Source organism: Rattus norvegicus, chromosome 14 (assembly GCF_021556685.1).
Source record: "Rattus norvegicus strain SHRSP/BbbUtx chromosome 14, alternate assembly SHRSP_T2T, whole genome shotgun sequence".
Classification (NCBI taxonomy): domain Eukaryota; kingdom Metazoa; phylum Chordata; class Mammalia; order Rodentia; family Muridae; genus Rattus; species Rattus norvegicus.
The window spans coordinates 97,030,855-97,052,565 of record NC_141547.1 but is presented as its reverse complement, the minus strand read 5'-3'; the positions used below and the strand labels follow the sequence as shown (position 1 = coordinate 97,052,565).

The 21,711-nt window shown below is 39.3% G+C and overlaps 1 protein-coding gene across 5 annotated transcripts in view; it reads left to right on the top strand.

Moving 5' to 3' along the window:
- Positions 1–21,711, top strand: part of LOC148001463 (uncharacterized) — a 193,883-nt gene that overhangs the window by 131,916 nt on the left and 40,256 nt on the right. For all 5 annotated transcript variants that reach the window (XR_015637163.1, XM_087584596.1, XM_087584593.1 and 2 more), the window contains one exon: positions 432–529. The gene's annotated coding sequence lies outside the window, so the exon portion shown is untranslated. The remainder of the gene's footprint in view (positions 1–431; positions 530–21,711) is intronic.

Here is a 21,711-nt window from a genome sequence, read left to right as displayed (position 1 = left end):
ACCCCATTCAAGACAGCAAAGTACATTCACCCAAATGATAATAGCCATTTCCCCCTCTTCGAGTCTTTTTCATTGTCCGTGTTTTACTTGGCTACCTTCGCTACTTGTTTTTTGATTATTTCAATCAACTTCATTATAAGTGCTACTATTCGAGATACTTTAATCCAAAGGCACTGAGATGCAAAGAAGCTAAGAATTCCCCACAGGTATGCTGTGCTAGAACACAACTGGATTTGAAACTCTGGCCCTGTGGCCCCAGAATTGAGGCTTTCAATCATTATGCCACAGCGTGTTAAACTTGTTTTCTTCCAAGTGATAATAGCTTTAGGAGTAGATGAAGCAAAAGTCTATAATAGAAAACTATAAACTAACACAAAAACAGGCCACAAACCAGACCTGATTCCATCCCAGAAACTGTCTTCTCATTTCAGCACATTGGTGGATGCCACTCTTTAGTGGCACTGGGATTTTGGGTGAAGCTATCTGTGAACGAGGCCAATCGCTCTGGGGCCAAATTCTCCAGCTCAAGGTAAGACCAAAAAGCTGTCATTGGGAGGGCTTAAGTGAAACACTCTCTCCCAGGATCTACGCCATCACTCTTCCCTCACTTGAGAGGCCCCCAGCTGGCCGAGTTGCAGCCTCAATAGCCAAGGCAATCTCCAGCCCTTGCTGTAAATCTAACACTGGAGCTGCCAACAGACGGTGTTGGAAAAAGTCTGCTCTCTTTCCTGCCAACCAAATGGCCCCGTAGCATAAGCTTCCAAGTTTTCTCAGTCTCATAAAATTTGGCAGAATGAGACAGTAGGGCCATGAAATTTGCATTTATCTTGTGCACCTGACACTTCCCATCATGATGATCGAGTGCTTTTCTCATGTCATAGCCCTCTTGGCCAAGGGAGGACAGGAAAGCAGGGTAGAGGTTGGATGGGGGGCAGGCTAATCAAAGCCAGGAAGAAGAGTAAATCTGTAGCCATGAAGGAGGGAAAACAAGGTATGGGAGGAATAGAAGGCTAGGGGCTGAGGAAACACTGTCGCTTAAGATGAAAGAGCTTGTCAAAGCCCCTTGGACACTTGAGCTATCAGTCTGATCCCTCTCAGAGGCTCTGTGTTGACCTCCAGAGAGTCACATACAGTGTCTTCCCAGTGGCTTGAAGAAAGGCTGTTTTCTTTCTTACAGCCTGTTATTGTGTATACATTCAGGGTGAGAGTTAAAAAAAATGACTACAGCTCCTACAAGTTGTTGTGATAAAAAAAAAAATTCTTGCATGTTGTGTTAAGGTTTTTGAATGGGAGCTTGATTGAAGACTATTATAAAATTTCAACTGACTGAGAAAATGAGAATTAAAAAAAAATTCAGTAATTTACCATATCTGTTTCATGGTTCATCTTGCTTCAAAGTTCTTATATTAAGTAAAAATCAAAACAAAAAAAAAAGGGGTGGGGGAGTAAGAGAGGACCTTTAACCCTAGCATCTTAAAGGATTTGGCGCTAGAGCAGAGTGCCAGGTCTCTCCTTTAGGTCAACTGTTTGCTGCTGGTAAGAGCTCTGAGTATTTATTTAAAATCTGTTTCCACTCTGATAAAACAGTTTTATTAGAAGTCTTTATAGATATATGTTGAGATTCAACAATATAATAAACGCTGTATGAAAATAAGTATTACAATGATGTGAGATAGCAACCGAATCCCTTGACTTGGGAGAAATGAAGGCAATTATTACTGACCTACATATCTCAAAGATCAGTTATAGCTATGCCATGAAAATAAGAATGTAATAGATCGATATTTATTAATTTTCATAAGACTTTCTAAGACATGTTCTAAGAGGCTTTACTTTGAAATTAGACTATTTCATGAACACTGGACCTGGGCTAGTAATCTCTTCTCAGGAAAGCCTGGGCTACTAGCTATAATTTCTCTTTGGGAAAGCCTGGGCTAATAGCATGATATCTTCCCACTTTTCCCAGAATGGCATATTCCTAATTGTTACTTATTATTTGTAAAATAAAATCTACATTCATTACCATATTAATTTGTGCTCTATATTTTATTTACTAAATGACTGTGTCTTAATGTATGTTGTTTTAACTTAACATTACTATATAAATCTAATAAATATATATGAATAGACATGTAAAAAGTATTTATCTATCTATGCTTATACACATGTAAAACCCACATTTCTATGTAAAATTTCTATGTACATTCCTATTTTTTGAATTCATACTTCTTTGTTTTGTGCAAATCGGCTTACTCTGTATTGCCTCAATATTCTGGCTGTGGAATGAGAACTGCTGAGGAAAACGTGGAGGCCTGAAACCTGAGGATTGTCCTTAGTCATATATTTCAATACCAATTATGTTTTATTGGCACATCGTTTCATGGTATAAACTAGATACTTCCTGACTCTCGAGGAAATGGCTAGCTTATGCTATTCATCTCTGCAGTCTTCATGACAGATTTTTTTTATCTATTCTCCTGTGAGTGATGTCAACTTCACTTTATATACTTGAAAATAAATGCAGACTTTCCTAAACAACCAGGAAAGAAAGGCAAATAGATCCTTAACACTTGGGTCACTGAACTGATGGAGTTTCCACTTTTGCCTCATGTCACAAACGGTATCTTGAGCTTTGTTTCTTTATTTGAATTGACTGAACTTGCTGATGCCTGATCACTTTTAACTGTATGTAGATATTGCTGGAAGAAATGGTGGCTTCGAAGTTAGCCTTGGTCTGACATGAATTAGCATCCACTGAGTATTTGGTAGAAAAGAAAACTGGCTGGTGCAACAAAAGAGTGGCTGAAAATTCATATTTAATATCTTAATTATAAGATGTCCATAAAGGATGGATTGTATAGGGCTCTGTATGTTTAGGTGGGCAATTATATCTTATCAATTGGGTCAGAGGTTACTGTGTTGTGTGTTCTTTCTTGTGGCTAATTAAGTTTTAAGAAGATGTGTGGCGGCTGGGACACCAAGCGGCCATGGAATTGAGATGTGTATTTCTGGGAACTGGATGGGTAGAGAGATCGTTGCCAGGCTCAGAGAGAGGCCATCGGCAGTGTGCTATGGAATTGAGCAGAGCAGGTGAGAGGCCTTGCTGATTGAGATGAAGACATCTACCAGATATCTTGGGGCACTCTACAGTGCTGGATCTAGTGGGGGTAAAAGACAGTTTTATTTTTTATAATTTTACAACAATTATGGAGTAAGGGTAATATGTACAAATATATGAAGACAGTCTGGATCTGGTACCCAGATTCTAGAACTCTGGAACAAAACTATAAGCAGGGTGTTATGATTCGTTTATGCTTGGCCCAGGGAGTGGCAAGATTAGAAGGTGTGGCCTTGTTGGAGTAGGTGTGTCACTGTGAGTGTGGGCAATGAGATCATCATCCTACTTAGTCTTCCAGTAGCAGCCTTCAGGTGAAGATGTAGAACTCTCAGGTCTGCCTGCACCATGCCTGCCTGGATGCTGCCATGTTCCTGCCTTGATGATACTGGACTGAACCTCTGAACCTGTAAGCCATCCCCAGTTAAATATTGTCCCTTATAAGATTTGCCTTGGTCACGTTGCCTCTGCACAGCAGTAACACCCTAACTAAAATACAAGTGAACTTTATTATGGATAGAAACAGATGTTTTTTTGTTTTTGTTTTTGATTTGTTTTTAGAAATCATACACAACTGTTAAATTAAACACATGACAAGATATTCAGCAAAATCATTCGCTAGAGAAATAAAAATAAAAACCATGATATAGGGCTGGGGAGATTATTCAGTTAATAAAGCACTGTTGTTCCTAACAGATAAGTGGTTTTTCTCTTTGCCTTTTACTATGTATCCTGATTATTGTTTCCCTTCCCCCAAATCTTCAGAGACAGTCACATTTCCCTCCCATGTGAATCCATACCTTTTCTGGGTCTCATTAGAAACAAACAGGCATCTACAGAATAATAAAATGTGATAAAACAAAACCAAAGTGGAATGGAACAAAACAAACAGAAGGAAAAGAGCCAAAGGAAAAATATAAGGAACACACGGAGACACAGAGACACACATGTTCCCTTACACAGGAATTCCACAAACCCTAAAGTTGTAATATATACCAAAGAATTTGTAACTTTTATAAAAAAGTCCCCAACAAAGCATTACAAAACACAGAATGCCCCACCCCAAATGCCACTGAAATTGTTTTCTATTGGCATTGTACTTGCCCTTAAGAGTGGTGTGTATGCCCCCAGTGAGACTCCATGTGTAAGTAGTTATCAGTGAGAGATCACATCTAGGTGAAGGATGGGACTCTATTTCGTGTGTATTTCTCAACTCTGGGACTCGTCTGACTCAGACCTGCCCAGGACCATTGTGTGCTGCCAGTCTTATGCATGTCAGTACATCTGTGTTTAGAAGGCCTCGTTCTTTTTGGTGTCTTCCATCAACTGGGGCTCTCTCATTCTTTCTGCCTCCCCTTCCACAGGGAGAGGGTCCCTGAGTAGAGGGATTGGATGGAGACCTAGTCTTTAGCACTGAGTGTTCTAAGGTCCCTTACTCTCATCACTTTTAACTTAAAAGGTAAAGGTTTACATTTTCTACAAATGCGACTTTTTTCCTTTTGTCACCCACCAAAGGGGAAGCTCTGCAGTGTTCTCTCTGTTACTCATGGCGTTCGTGATGTACATGAACTGGTATAAGTCTATTGTGAATATTTCTTCAGATAAATGTATCTGTCAACTCAAGATTTCCCCTAGAGTCAAGTTCTATATGGTGAATCCAGAAGAAATGACCCAAGATAAGTTTATTCATTCAGTGATGTCTTTAGTGTACTTCTAGTGATACTACTCTCTAGAGAACACCATTAAAGGATCCTAAGTTTTAGCGGCAAGGGAAAACAGAAAGAAAAAAAATGTAAGTACCATTGTCATTAATTAGAGAGAGAACCTACAAACACATTTTTCATTCAATTGAATTTTACACTCATCAGATATAAACTTTCTTTTATAACTTCTAAACTGACTGCTATCTCAACAAAACTAAAACAAATTTATGTACTAGTGGATGAGGGAGTCTGAGAAAGCAGCGATGTGTTTGGGTAAAGGAGAAGTATTTCATGGAACACTTGAAAGTGTGTAAGCCATGTGCAAGTATATTCTATTTCAAGTGATGAAACATTTATGTGATAGGCTAGAAGGAGCTTGTAGTGTGCAGATGGATGCAGACACTTTTAAAGGAATGTGGGTGCTATAGCCGTTTTATATATGCAAGCTACAGACTTGGTCTTCAGGAAACCATTTTGTTTGCTGTGTTCTTTTCATCAATGCAGAGCATTTTTGCCTTCTGCAGACTCTGACTGGATTCTAACCTTGCCCATACCAGGTGCCCAGAACTCTGGCAAGTCTAAGGACTTTTAAAATTAAATGTTTAAAAAGTTCAACTGTTGTGTAAATGATTTTAACTCTAAGTATCTGGACAATAGTGAAAAGTCAAGGGTGCTTTTCTTGCTCTGTCTCTCTGTATTTCTCTTTGTCTCTTTCTTTCACCAAGGGGTAATGATTTGAGAGTGCAAACATAGCAATTTCCTTTCACCCACCTGCAAATCAAATGGATGTGCCTGGGCCGAATTTAAAGAACAGAATCAGACTATCTAGTACTCATGCAAGCCCCCAAATACCCTTTCTAATTTGTAGAAGGGAGGGAGCTTCCTTGCATAAATTTTCTGCATTCCATTCTCAGAGGCAGGGCAAAGTTATCTCTGGCAGGAAGTATTTACGGAGTCTTCATGGAGGAACATGTGAGGAAAGCACACTTCTAGAACGGTCCTCTTTGCCCTGAGTATATTTTTTAAAGCACAGCAATTGTGCATATATTCTTTTCAAGTCACTGAATATTCCATTTGTGCATATGAAAATATGCAATTGTAATGAGAAGAAAAAATGACCTTACAACTTTACAAAATGAGACTAGGAAACAGAAAGAAGTACATTTGGACTACATTCCAACTTCAAGGAATCTATGGTACTTTTGATTAAGTGTTTCCCTTTATCAAATGTTGACGGAGTGCTCTGGGTTAAATTTTGTGTTAAAAGATTTATTTATTTTTATGTGAATGAATGCTTTTTGCCTGCATATATATGTATGCAACAGTATGGACTGGACTATTAAGTCCAGAGATCAAGCCCTCAGTATTGGCTACAGACGTCTTTAAAGACATTACTTATATCAGTTATTTTCTTGTCTCTCTGTCTCTTCATCTCTCTCTCTCTCTCTCTCTCTGTCTCTCTCTGTGTGTGAGTGTGTGTGTGTTGTGTGTGTTGTGTGTGTGAGTGTGTGTGTGGTGTGTGTGAGTGTGTGTTGTGTGTGTTGTGTGTGTGTGTGGTGTGTGTGAGTGTGTGTGTTGTGTGTGGTGTGTGTGTGAGTGTGTGTGGTGTGTGTGTGTTGTGTGTGGTGTGTGTATTGTGTGTGTGAGTGTGTGTGTGGTGTATGTGTGGTGTGTGTGTTGTGTGTGTTGTGTGTGTTGTGTGTACGAGTGTGTGTGTGGTGTGTGTGTGTGTGGTGTGTGTGTGTGTGGTGTGTGTGTTGTGTGTGTTGTGTGTGTTGTGTGTGTTGTGTGTGTGAGTGTGTGTGTGTTGTGTGTGAGTGTGTGTGTGTTGTGTGTGAGTGTGTGTGTGTTGTGTGTGAGTGTGTGTGTGGTGTGTGTGGTGTGTGTGTGAGTGTGTGTGGTGTGTGTGTGTGGTGTGTGTGTGTGTGTGTGTGTGTGTGTGTGTGTGTGTATTTTTTCTTTGTGGCCGAAGAGGTTTTGTTGTTTTATTTTTCTTTGGGATGAGGAGGCATCTGAAGCAGCTTGCACATCAGTGGTTTCAGACTTCTCTCCCTGTCTTAGGGCTGATTTACAGATTTGCTAGGCAGGATAGAAGAATGTGCTGGGATAGCTATGTATTTGGTATCACCTGTGACTGTGAGGCAACAGTGTAATGGGTTTAATTCTCCAGGGAAATTCAGCTCATTTCATGAACACTGAACTCATTTAGGAAGTAGAAGGAAAAAGAAATATCTATCAAGTATATTCGTTCATGGTATCCCGTTGCATAGGAAAGTATGTCAGTTAAAATATGTTAAATCAATCACAAGTCACGTTAAAAAAACAACAGAAACATTGACATGTCAATGGAAATCACTCATCTTGACAAGTGATTATGTAGATTAGGGAAGGTAAGGGCAGTGTGCTGTGTGGCTGAGGAATGGGGACTGGGGTTATATCCCTTGTTGATGTAACGGCATGGCAGGTGTGTTCTAATCTAGATTAACTCTCTCAGACCATATGCTGAGGCTATATTCTGCCATGAAAAATGAAGAAGAAAGGTCATAAACATTGCTCCAAGGTCCCCAGAATTTGAGTCTCTGGAGAAATTCCAAAATAGGTAATATTTTTAGGCCTTCAGAATCAACTCGCTGTATTTTTAGACTCTCCTGTCAGGCTTCTGCGAGTCAGGTATGAAATAGAGTTTAGAATCATTTTATCTTGTTCACTCTCCCATTCCAGTGTATGTAACAGAGGTCAGGAGAGGCACTCAAAAGGAACGGATTCATGCGTGGCCTTGGCTCAAGCTTATTCTTCTCCCCCACCTTCCTCACTTTTTTCTTCTGGTTTCCAAGGCTTTTAAGTGTGTATGGGTGTATTTATATGCAAGTTCAGGTTCTCATGAAGGTCAGAGGCATCAGGTCCCCCTGGAACTGGCAGGAGGCGCCTAACATGGCACTGAACCTTAGCTCCTCCTTGGCAAGAGCTTCATGAACTCCTAACTGCTGAGCCGTCTGTCCAGCGACGTGGGTGGTAGTTCTTGAGTGTTCAGTTCTCAGGAGAAACAAGGGAGCTTTACCGTGGTAAAGCCTCTGCCTCGCCTAGCCTGGCCTATGTCCAACCAATCACAGCGCACTGGATTCTGAAGGCTTAGTAATATTACTAGGCATGGTCCAGACACCCGCAACATATCAGTCATCTAGGATGTTAGCTTATCGCGAGGTATGTCTTACAAATGTCGCTGGCTACGAATGTATGAAGGACAAGATATCATCAGTAAGACTGAATACCTCCAGGATTCAGATATTTTTGATTCTGGTGGTGTTTAGTCTTCAATGGGATATGTATCTATTTTTATTTTTGTTTTTTTAAAATGTATGACATTTTTGTTACCTGTTGAACAAAAAGATTTTGTATAATTCTCCATGCTTGCTAATTTAAAAGTGATTGTGAAACAAAATAAATGAAGAATAAGGTAACGCGCTATTTTTCTAGATATCTGCTTAAATACTAGAGAAAGGAACACCATTTCCTCTTAGTTTCTTTGGGAAGTCCATAGCCACAAGCACCTTGTTAGTAAGGTTCAAAAAATACTACTATTAGCTACAGTTATTTTCTTTTCTCTAAATTTTATATTAATTTTAATTGACTTAAAATTATTGTTCATATTTATGGAACGTAATGTGATATATTGATGTGCATACAGATGGTATAGGAATCAGACGATACTTACCTTCTTTAGAACCTTAAATGTAAAGCATCCAAATTCTTCTAGTCACTTTTAAGTAAATAGCATTGAACATGGTTAGCACTTCTGTCAAAGATGAGTTGGTTTAAAATATGTGGCATCTATACACAATAGTATACAGCTCAGTTGTACAGAGTCATGAAACTGTATACTCTGCAGTAACATGGATAAACACAGAGAATACCAGGTTAAACGAAACAAGCTTGGGCCCCCAGTCAGTGCACCTAAATTGAGCTGCGATAGGCTTTGGGAAAACCTCGAACCATCTGAATGTGTCTTCAAAAGTTTGAATTTACTATAAACTTCTGAGAAAGGACCAGTGCCTCCATGTCCTACTTCGAAAGGGTCAATGACCTCTAACTACTAAGATCGTCATGTTAGATTTTCACGACACATTTTCAATAAAATTATCCAATTTTAAATTAGCCTTAATCAAAAATAGAAGTTAATCATTTATCTAGTATAAATTTATTGAGTATTTCTAGGTGCCAGTCCTAAGCATAGGGAGATAAGGGTGAATGCATAGAGTGTTTTGAAATTTATAGAGTGTTTTGAAAATATTTGCTAAGTAAATAATCAAATTTAGATTGCTGAGACCCTCCTCTAAGTTGTTTGGTACTGATTTGGCATTTGTTTTCTCTGGAAAAGTTAGCTATCACTTCTAGTATATTCTTTAATTAAGTTACTGTAATAACTATAAATCATTTCAATTAACATCAACTTCTATTGTGTCAGAGATAATTAAGGACACATATGTGACTCTTTCTGCCTTTTATAATGAGCTTTCATAGTAATCACTTTTTGAACTGCAATATTAAGTATAATTACTAAGTAATCTACTAGAACCCAGAATTACTTTATAATTATATGATATTTTTCTAAGCATACAGCATGTAGTTATTTTAAGAGTAAAACACAATAGTGACATTTGGCAATCCATTTATGTAACTGACAGAATCTCACTAATAAATATGAGATTCTGGGCATTCAATGCTAAATGTTTTAGAATTCAAAATAAAGCTATTCATTTAGCCACTTTTTGAAAAAGAAGATATTTTATTTTAAAAATTCCAATTATAATGGAGGAAAGTGTCCAAAGTGTAATTCATGTGTTCTTGAAGTCCAGAGGCAAGGCACACAACATCTGTATTGAATATCAACTGCGTGTTTAACAAGCAGGAATGAGATTCATAAAACAGCTATATCATAGTCTCCAGTTAACATTTTGGCAGGTGCATCTTTTGATAGAAGCTTTATTTTTCTAAAATAATTATTTTCAGCTAATAAAATGTATTTTTAACAGATGTGGAATCCCATTACACAATAACAAAAACAAAAACCTTGGAGGGAAATTGTTTATTCAAAATCTTTGACTTAAAGAATCTCATTATAAATTTCCTTCCAAACATAACAGCAATCTATAAGGCAGGGACCAAATAAAACAGAGCACAGTGCTCTGATTTTTGATAGCATAGAGAATTAGAAGACAGGAATGATTTAATAAGGCACAGTGTACTTATTTCCTAGAACATTATAACAAATTAACATAAATTCTGTAGTTTCATAGACAGAAATTTATTCTTTCATGGTTCTGGAGGCTTAAAGTCACAAATCAAGATATTATCAAGTCTCGGTTCTGTTCAGAGGCTCTAAGGGCAGATCTGATCCATCGTTCTCTATTTTAGTAGCTCTCAAAATTGCTCCTTGGTTTAGATAACATCTAAATTCTGCCTTCATCTTCACCTGGCTTTCCTCTCAGCACTTTTGTGTTTTCTGTCTCTCGCCAGGTCAGCAGCCATCGATGGAGTTTGGTCCACCCTAATATTGTGTGACCACATCTTGAGATACTTGGTTTAATTACATATGTAAAAGCCCTTATTCAAAATAAGCCCAGATTCTGAGGTTTCAGCCTGATATAGCTTTTAACTATAGATTCAACCCATGATATAAAGTACTAATGCACATTCAATATCCACAGTATAGAATCAGAATAGTAGTGTCAGATGAGACCAGCAGTTTAGGGACAGAGATGTTAAACCTGTAAATCAACTCTAGAGACAATGTAAGCCCTTCAATATGCAGGACTATACTACTACTTAACAGATATCTACAGAACATTTCACCCTAAAACAAAAGAATACACCTTCTTTTCAGCACCTCATGGTACCTTCTTCAAAACGGACCATATAATTGTTCATAAAACAGGCCTCAATAGATGCAGGAAGATTGAAATAATCCCATGCACCCTATCAGGTCAGCATAGCCTAAAGCTGGTTTTCAATAACAACAAAAGCAACAGAAAAGCCACATAGGTGTAGAAACTGAACAACTCTTTACTCAATGATAATTTGGTCAAGGATGAAATAAAGAAAGAAATTAAGGACTTCCTGGCATTTAGTGAAAATGTTGACGCATCATACCCAAACTTCTGGGACACAGTCAAAGCAGTACTAAGAGGAAAATTCAAAGCACCAAGTTCACTGGTAAAGAAACTGGAGAGATCTTACACTAGCAATTTAGCAGCACACCTGAGAGCTCTAGAACAAAAAGAAGCAAATTCACCTAAGAGGAGTAGACAGCAGGAAGTAGTCAAACTCAGGGCTGAAATCAATCAAATAGAAACAAAGAGAACAACACAAAGACTCAGCAAAACCAAAAGCTGGTTCTTTGAGAGAATCAACAAGATAGTTAAACTCCTAGCCAAACTAACTAAAGGGACTAGAGGCAGTATCCAAATTAATAAAATCAGAAATGAAAATGGAGATAAAACAACAGAAACAGAGGAAAATTTAAAAATCGTCAGATCCTACTACAAAAACCTATACTCAACAAAACTGGAAAATCTAGATGAAATGGATGATTTTCTAGACAGATACCACATAGCAAAGCTAAATCAAGAGCAGGTAAACTTTCTAAACAGGATCACATCCCATAAGGAAATAGAAGTCATTAAAAACCTCCCAACCAAAGAATCCCAGGGCCAAATGGATTCAGTTCAGAATTTTACCAGACCTTCAAAGAATACCAATATTTCTCAAAATATTCCATAAAATAGAAAAAGAAGGAATACTACCTAATTCATTCTATGAAGTCACAATTACTCTGATACCTAAACCACACAAGGACCCTACCATAAAAGAGAACTCCAGACCAATCTTGCTTATGAGTACCGATGCAAAAATACTTAATAAAATTCTCCCAAACCGAATCCAAGAGCACATCAAAACCATCATTCACCACAATCAAGTAGGCCTTATCCCAGGGATGCAAGGTTGGCTCAATATGCGAAAATCCATTAGTGTAATTCACCATATAAGCAAACTCAAAGAAAAAGATCACATGATCATCTCATTAGATGCAGAAGAAGCATTTGACAAAATACAGCACTTCATGTTAAAAGTATTAAAGAGGTCAGGAATTCAAGCCACATAACTAAACATAATAAAAGCAATTTACTACAAACCAACAGTCAATATCAAATTAAATGGAGAGATTAAAGCAACCCCACTAAAATCTGAGACAAGACAAGGATGCTTACCCTCCCCATATCTAGAATTAAACTTGAGCAAAGTGGCCGGATATAAAATTAACTCAAATAAATCAGTAGCCATCCTTTATACAAATGATAAACATGCTGAGAAAGGAATTAGGGAAACAATTCCCTTCACAATAGCCACAGAAAATATAAATATTTTGGGGTGATTCTAAGCAAACAAGTGAAAGATCTTTATGATAAGAATTTCAAGTCTCTGAAGAAAGAAATTGAGGAAGAGCTCAGAAAATGGAGAGATCTTTTATGCTCATGGATTGGCAGAATTAGCATAGTAAAAATGGCCACCCTACCAAAGGCAATCTACAAATTCAATGCAATCCCCATCAAAATGCCAACACAATTCTTCAAAAACATGGAAAAATTCATCTGGAAAGGCAAAAAGCAATTCTTAACAATAAAAGAATGGCTGGGGGAATCATCATCCCTGACCTCAAGCTCTGCTACAGAGCAATAGTGATAAAAACTGCATGATATTGGTACAGAGAGAGTCAAGTTAAACAATAGAATAGAATTGAAGACCCAGAAATAAAACCACACACTTATACAACTTGATCTTTGACAAGAAGCCAAAAATATACAATGGGGGAAAAACATCTTCAGTAAACGGTGCTGGTCTAACTGGATGCCTGTATGTAGAAAAATGAAAATAGACCCATATTTGTCACTATGCAGAAAGCTCAAGTCTAAGTGGATCAAGAACTTCAACATAAAACCAGATATACTGCATCTAATAGAAGACATAGTAGGAAAGAGCCTTGAACTCATTGGGACAGGGGGAAATTTCCTAAACAGAACTCCAATAGCTCACTCTCTAAGATCAAGAGTTGATAAGTGGGACATCATGAAACTGGAAAGCTTCTGTAAGGTGAAGGGCATAGTCAATAAGACAGATCAGCATCCTACATATTGGGAAAAAAATCTTCACTAACCCCACATCTGATAGAGGACTAATATCCAAAATATATAAAGAACTCAAGAAGCTTACTACCAAAAACCCAAACAACACAATGAAAAAGTGACAAAAAGAACTAAACTGAGAATTCACAGTAGAGGAATCTCGAATGACTGAGAAGCATCTAAAGAAATGTTTAAAGTTCTTAGTGATCAGAGAAATGGAGATCAAAACAATTCTAAGAGTCCACCTTACACCAATCACAATAGCTAAAGTCAAAAACTCAGTTGACAGCACATGTTGGAGAGGATGTGGAGAAAGAGGAACACTCCTCCATTGCTGGTAGGATTGCAAACTGATACAACTCTGGAAACCAATCTGGAGGCTCCTCAGAAAACTGGAAATAGATCTACCTGAAGACCCAGCTATACCACTCAGGCATACACCCAAAAGATGTTCCACCATACCACAGGGGCACATGCTCCACTATGTTCATAGTGACCTTATTCGTGATAGCCAGAAGCTGGAAACAACCCAGATGTCCCACAGAAGAATGGATACAGAAAATGTGGTTTATTTACACAATGGAATACTACTCAGCTATTAAGAATGAAGACATCCTGAGTTTTGTAAGAACATAGATAGAACTAGAAAATTCCATCCTGAGTGAGGTAACTCAGACCCAAAAGGACATGCACAGTATGTTCTCACGAATAAATGGATATTAGCCAAAAAAAAAGTACAGAATAACCATGATACAGTCCACAGAACTCAATAAGGTCAACAAGCTGAAGGGTCTAAGTGAAGATGCCTCAGTTCCACTTGAAAGTGAGAAGAAAGCTATTACAAGGGGTTGGGAGGGAGAGACAGAGGAGGGAAAGGGGATGACCTGGTATTGGGTGAGGAAAAAGGACTGAAGAAACCCTGGGGGCCAGCAGAAAAAAATGGAAACGGGTGACCTGGGGAAGCAGGGGGTTGGGAGAACCCTCTAGAATATGCCAGAGAAGTGAGAGACTCTAAGGACTCAAAAGTGGAGACCCTATATGAAAGGACCTATAGTGGGGAGAGGGAACTTACTGAATCCACCTCCAGCAGAAAGTCAGGGCATCAAGTGACGGGTGGGGTTGCCATCCCATAGCCAAAGCTCTGACCCGTAATTTTTCCTGTCTGAAAGAAATGCAGGGATGGAAATGGAGACAAGCCTGAGGAAAAGAAGGTCCAGAGATAGTTTGAAAGTGGGATCTAGCTCAAGGAGAGGCCCCAAGACCTGACACCCTTACTGAAGCTATGAGGCATTCACAAAAAGGGTCCTGCCACGACTGTTCTCCAAAAGACCCAGCAAACAACTGAAAGAGTCAGATGCAGATATGTGCACCCAGCCAATGAACAGAAGCGCCTGACCCCTCTGGTTGAATTAGGGAAAAGCTGGAGGAAGCTAAGGAGGAGGGCAACCCTGTAGGAGGACCAGAAGTCTCAATTAACCGGGACCCCTGAGATCTCTTAAATACTGGATCACCAAACAGACAGCATACACCAGCTGAGATGAGGTCTCCAACACAGGTACAGCAGAAGACTCTGAGGCCCGAGTTCAGTCAGAGAAGATGCACCTAATCCTCAAAAGACTGGAGGCCCCAGGAAGTTTAGAGGTCTGGTGGGGTGCATGGGGTGGGGACATCCTTATGGAGATGGGGGGGTTGCGGGGTGCCTCAAGGAGTTATGGGATGTCGAACTGTCCAGGGTGGACAGGGAGGGGAATAAAATCTGGAGTGTAAAAGGAAAGAGAGAGAGAGAGAGAGAGAGAGAGAGAGAGAGAGAGAGAGAGAGAGAGAGAGGAAGGAGGGAAGAAGGAAGGAAAAGAAAGAAAGAAAGAAAGAAAGAAAGGAAGGAAGGAAGGAAGGAAGGAAGGAAGGAAGAAAGAAAGAAAGAAAGAAAGAAAGAAAGAAAGAAAGAAAGAAAGAAAGAAAGAAAGAAAGAGGGGAAAAGGCAACTAATGTCTGTAAAGTGAAATCGCTGGCCAATTGGGATAATCCAAGAAATAATAGGAGAGAGTCAAAATGTGAGTCACCAGGTGTCCACGGGAGAGCTTAGTCTCACACTACTTCATTCCCAAGAGGAGAGGAGGTTTCGCTATAGCTTTAGGGACCAGATAAGGGAAACCAAAGAATCTAAAAAAAAAAAAAATTAGGGCAGAATGAGCACTGTTGGTGGAATCCCTAGCATCTCCCGATTCTAGAGCCTGGATGACACGTACAGCACTGCCTTATCTTTATATCTCACATCCCACTAACACTTTTACAGACGCTTATCTCTGCCCGGTCCCTAGTCACAGACAATTGTCGCTGTCAGCTTAAGTTGTTCATGGAAGGAAAATCGTTCTGCACCTGGAGGGACACGAGAAAGACTAATAACTAAGTGGTAGTAAAAGTTTTTGAGCTTCAGAACCCTACCCAGGTTGCATTGATATACACATAGCTTTTGTACATGTACATTTGTTTTGAAAATCTGTGTAATTCTAGAGGCAAGAAATCTGGAATAATTGACGAACATTTAGAGGCATACCTGTATTTTTGGAAGAGAAGATAGAGGCCATGCACCTGAGACCCAGGATGAGACGTGATGAATCTGTTAGAATTGAATCATTATCTTTTTCAGAGATCATGAAAACTTGTGGGTCATATAGTCTTTGTTGTAACCACATGTGCAAGTGTGTTTAATTGGAAAGACATCAGCTTGGCGAACTGATTAACATATCCGGCTTTCTTACTGAAGTATGGTGATGGTGACTAATACAGGAACACATATGACTCAAAATTAATTGCATAACCTAAAAGCCCCACTCTCCTTGAGCAACAAGTTCCTGTATGACTTGAAGACTGGTGCATAGCTCAGAGATTTTCTTCTTCCAAGCAGGCCTTACTGTGTATCGAACTCTAGGAAGGGACCCCTTGGATCATGAAATTTCCAAAAAAAAAAAAAACTTTAGACTTTTGAACAATTCCTTAGCCTTGTAGGTTTTGTTTCAACTCAGAGGAAATCATTACACAATATTATATGTCTTCCTCCAGCTCTTACAATCTTTTGATCACCTCTCTCACAAGAGTCCCTGATCCTTGGAGAGGATAACATAATTTTTTCCATGACTGAGAACTGACCTACTGTGTCACAGCAACAACAGCAACTTAATCTCAGAAGTTATAGGTCTGACAAGTTATAGGTCTCCATTACAGCTCCATATATGTGTATATATATATATATATATACACACACATATATATAATATCGTCATTCAAGGAATTTTGTCCTAGTTTATGCTACCAGATGGAAGACCCATCTTGCAGAAGAGACCTTAAATCCATAAGGAAAGCAGTAGGTTGTCACCCCAATATTGCACATCTTACCTGGCATATTGGTACTGTAGTTTGTGTGGTCTAAAACTAAGCAGGACCGTAACTGACAGCGCTCCCTAAGTAGCTCACATGGTGCCTTCCAGCACTATGAAATTGAGCCAGCAGAAGAAAACTTCCAGTTCAGTCGCAGCCTGATTTCTACATGCTCTGAAACCACAGCATTTGGTATCTCCATCAATAGGGATTCAGCACCTAGTTTTGACATGTAACCAGCAGCAGTGACAATTGCTTTTGTAGTTTGGGTGTCTTTATTGTTTCCCTGGACAACAATTCCTATACACCCAGTCCAGTCCTAGCACTGTTTCTTTTTAATTCAGCCACCAAATTGCTTCTAGGAGTGTCCTTTGTTACTCACAGACGAGTCTTCATTCAAACTTTTTAACCGATGTCTTATTTTTCTTTCTAGTGCTTTTTCAAATTTTATAATGAGCTCAAGGGTTAGTATTATATAGGTAAACTTCTTTTTAATAGAGTGTTAGGCCAGAGCAACCTCACTTTATTTAAAGTAAGTGCCTCTTGGCCTTGGACAACTAAGAAAATATTGACAATGAAGTTTTAGCAAGGTCCAATACACAACAAAAATACCTCATCACTTCTTCTTATAAATATTTAGTTACTATTGAGCACAATGCACAGGTAGAGGATATTATTATTTAGCTTTCAATGATCCATAAACATTTTCCATAAATCCTCTGGCTCTTACCTTGGGTCACTGCTGTTCAGACTATTTGCATCTTCCAATCCCTGAGGTTCTCAGCCAATGGAGTTCTCAGCCAATGGACTTGCACCACAACATGCTAAGGACAGTGTGCTGCACTTTATCCTGCTATGTCTTCTATTACAGCAGCTTCCTGATCCTGCCAGCCTTGGGCCCAGCACTGTCTTCCTTCTCTCCCATTGCCTACACCTGGCTGCTGAGAGGATCGCAGGCTGGACAAACAACCTCTGTCTCCAGTGTACTTTGCATTATATATTCTGGGTGCAATATTGCCCACCCTTAGGTCAAGCTTAATCCTCTCCTTCTGCGCTGTTGCACTAATTATGTCTGTTATGGACTACTGCTCAGAGTTCGCAGCTTTCAAACAGCTGACTAGTATAGCATTTGGCTTCTTTTTAATTCTTCAGCAAAGAACATTTGTCTTGACACAATTTGCATCCAAGTGACCCCGAAAAACTCTATTTTATGCTTTATCTATCTTTCTTAACTTTACAAATTTGTTTTACACTCTAGCCTAAATCACTTAGTTTGGCCAAACCCTCACGACTCAGTATGAATCTCAGCAAAGCCACTAAAGCTTCATAATGTTCCTGAGATCACTGATGAACCAACCTCTTTAATTTTTTGATGTAAGTGTTTGTGCATGCGTGCGTGTGTGTGTTAACATGTGGAAGTCAGATGGCAACTTTCAGGAGTCAATTCCCTCCTTCCACTTCATGAGCATTGAAGTCAAGACATTAGAAATAGTCACAGTGACTTTACCTATTTATCTATTTCAAAGGCTCTGAATCAAATTTTTTCTAGCTCTTCTATAAGAATAGTCCTGTGTGGCCGGGAGAATTGAATACCAACATGGCCTCTCCTCTACTAAGTTTACCACTAATTCCTCTTCTTCTTTTATCCTCTTCTAGTCCCTCATATTCATGGGGACCTCAGACAGTAATGACCAAGTACCACTAATGGCCACCCAGTTCATCAAGGAATGATTTCCCTCATATCGCCTCAGGCTTGCAGGCTTTGTCTTAAGAGTTGTAGTGCTATTACTTCGTTTCTCTGCTATGACAGACCTCAAGACAGATAATATCTGCCCCCATGTCTCGATACCTTGGGGCCCAACATATTTCTAGGCCCTTTCATGGCTTGTCAGTAGTCTTTCTGAATTCAGGCATTTCAAGTGCTAAGTATTTCTTGATATTTATACTCTTTTGTGAAGAAGATCCCATCTGCCTGTCCAGTTATATACTTCCCCTTCTTTATCAAAGCTTGAATCTGATGGGCATCTTTTTACCATAGCTACCATGTCCACTGTCTTCTTTAATATCTAATTCTTTCCATGCTTTCCAGGGGTGGGGATTCCAGGATTCTCTAGCACAGATCTAACTTAATTCTTTTCCCCCCATCCTCTCCCCCGTAAGCAATGGTAACCTGGCAGTTACAGATCATTCTCTTTTGTCATATTTACCTGCCAATTCAGAGGTTCCATAGAAGACTAACTGCATATCCCTTCCCTGGTAATTTATACCTCAACCAAGCAATTTGACTCTGAGTATCCCAGCTGCACATTTTATCACACAGAACATAGCAACAGCCAATACAACTGCCCTGACAACTGGATGGCAACCTCATCTCATGTGTACCACTCTTAGTGTCTTTAGAGCATTCTCTAGTCTGGTTTAGGGTATCCTTGTAGTCACACACCAAGTCCCATTCATTAAGGAAGCATTCTACTCCGTACAGTACGAAGGAAGATGGCAACTGGGGTTCTCCCTAAGGATATTCTGTTTTCAGACAGCTCTCCATTGGTGATCCTCATTCTGTCACCCACATGAGACAGTTAGAAGGTATACTAATCCATAATACACAGGGATAGGTAGCCATATTGGGGCTGAAAATACAAGCCCCCACCCCAAACACAGATAATCCCCAGTTGCATGTCTCAGTTCATGTAGAATAAGTCATACAACCATGTTTCCCCAGTTTATCTTTAGATCTGTTGGTCCTTACACAGTATCAATGTTGTATGATACTTCCTAAGAAACATGGGTAAATATGTCCTCTCCACAGATGAAGCACAACCTCCAGAGAAAATTGATTCTACTGGTGACAAACCAGTGTCACTTGGTAAGAGAGAACCTCAGTTAAGGAAGTCTATGGGGCATTTTCTTGGTTTATTTTTAATGTGAGATAGACCAGCATACTGCGCTTGTACCACCTTTAGGTGGTCCTGAGCTAAATAAAAAAGAAAGTTGAATAAGCCAAGAGGAGCAAGCCAGTTACCAGTGTTCCTCCATGATATCTGCTTCAAGTCTTGTCTTCAGAAGTCTGGCTTTGGTTCCTGGCTTTGACTCCCTGTCCTGATGGGCTATTAAGTAGAGGATGAAAAAAAGAAACAAATTTTTCTTCTATACATTGCTTTCTGGTCATTATTTTTATGATAACCTGAAAATGTAAATGAATACAGTAGTAATTTCACAGAAGTCCAACTTGGCAAACCAATAGATTTACTGGGGTTACTTACACAAGTATAGGTGAGGAGTTATTTACAAGACCCTGAAGAACTCAAGTGAAACTGTATCATGGAAATGCCCTCTAGTCTGAATGCATCCCTGGGGCTCCCTGAAAGAGGTGAAAGTGGTGAGCATCCTCTCCCAGGTGTCCTTGCTGCTTGTATAACAATGGAGAGGGACTTTAAGAATCTTATGTTTCTGCAACTTCCTGAGTAGTAGTGAACTGTGTACTTCCTGAGTCTTGTAGGTTTTGCTTCCTTCCTGAATCTTATGGAACATCCATTCAGGATGAAATGTTTCAGTTTGGAAGATATTGCTATTCAATTTTTTTTTTAAATGTGGCTCATGGTTAGAGTGTTCTGAACCTTGTTTTTGAGCCATCACACTCAAAAGTATACTTGTCCTATATTTCACCAAACTCAGTCATGTGGGGAACTAAAAAAAAGTCAATCAATGCTACCAGTACTCCTTTGCTCAGTCCTGTTGAAGTCTGTGGTGGCTGTCCCTCAGCTGTCAGCCAGTGAATGCATTGTGTCCACTCTTACAATCCCCATCTTTGTTCATTAAAGTTCCTACTATCAACCTATTTGTCTGGGTTATTACACACTTCCTTGTTTCTATTTTTCCTTCTATGGCACCTGTAATAAGCAATAGATGGAATCATCTTCATGAGCTATAGCTTAAGAAGTAAATATTTCATGGAACAACACGTTAGAGATTAGTGGGGTTAGGGAGCACAAAGACAATGTTTGTGATACGATTCTATTGCTAGGAATAAATACCACGGCCAAGGCAACTGACCAATGAAAGCATTTAATTGGGGTCTTGCTTTCAGTTTCAGAGGGTTAGTCCACCATGACAGGGAGCATAATGTCATGCATGCATGCATGGTGCTGGACCAGTAGTTGAGAACTTACATCTGATCTACAGACTGCAGGCAGGGGTGGAGAAAGATTTGAAACCTTAAAGCCAACCCCTCCAACAAGGTTTCACTTATGAATCTTTCCTAAATAGTCCACCAACTGGGACCATTGAAGTAGATGAGCCTATGGCGGCCATTCTTATTCAAGACATCACATACCAAGATCCTTAAAGGAAGAGAAAAGAGAAAACAACACACCCACCAGTCACTTAGCTTGTTATTCAAGACTCTTAAAGCTGGCTACATTTAGATTTCAATTGTCTGAGCACCTAACCTTGGATTAGAGGAGCAATCAAAGAAAATGTGTGCTTGGCATGTACTATGTGCTTTCAAATCTCAGTTGTTTATTTTTTAAATACTAACCCAGGTTTTATACAAGCTGGGAGACTTCCTCAAATTGTCCTGGAGATAGCAACGGCTTCAACACTTTAGGACTGGTGTGAGGACGAAGTGATTTTCTTTCCTAGACCAATGATGGCATAAACACAAGTATTCCAGGTCTACTACCATTCAATACTTAATTGATGAAGGTAGCATTGTTCTAGGTATTATAGACATAGCAGTGTCAAAATAGAACAATCCTTTCCCATTCTGATTCCCTGTTGGTCATTGGTTTATTAAGCAGATACCCACTCATGTGCCTAGCACTCCTAGAAATGGTGCCAGCTGATTATCAAGACTGACATCATATCTGCTTTCAAATTTTGTATCTTTCATTTAGGTGTGATCTCTCCACGTAAACTGTGTGTTTTGTTAGACCACTAGCTATCTTAATTGTCACAGCTTAAAAAAGGATTACTAAATAGAGATTTATTTCATCAACATTAAATAGACAACACATAAATGAGAGAATGAAATGGACATTTACATTTATTCTACACACCTAAGTTACCACTGACTGGGGATTTAGACTAGATTGCAAGTCAACCACCTTGGTCAAAAAAGCACTTCACACACTGTTCCTCCAGTGAGGTCCCTGAAATCCATCCTGCTTTCCTACACTGAGGGTTATATTTCACAGGCAATTTACAGAATGGAGAGAAGCAAAAATCCTATTAAAACTCAGGGTTCCGGGGTTGGGGATTTAGTTCAGTGGTAGAGCGCTTGCCTAGCGAGTGCAAGGCCCTGGGTTCGGTCCCCAGCTCCGGAAAAAAAACAAAGAAAAAA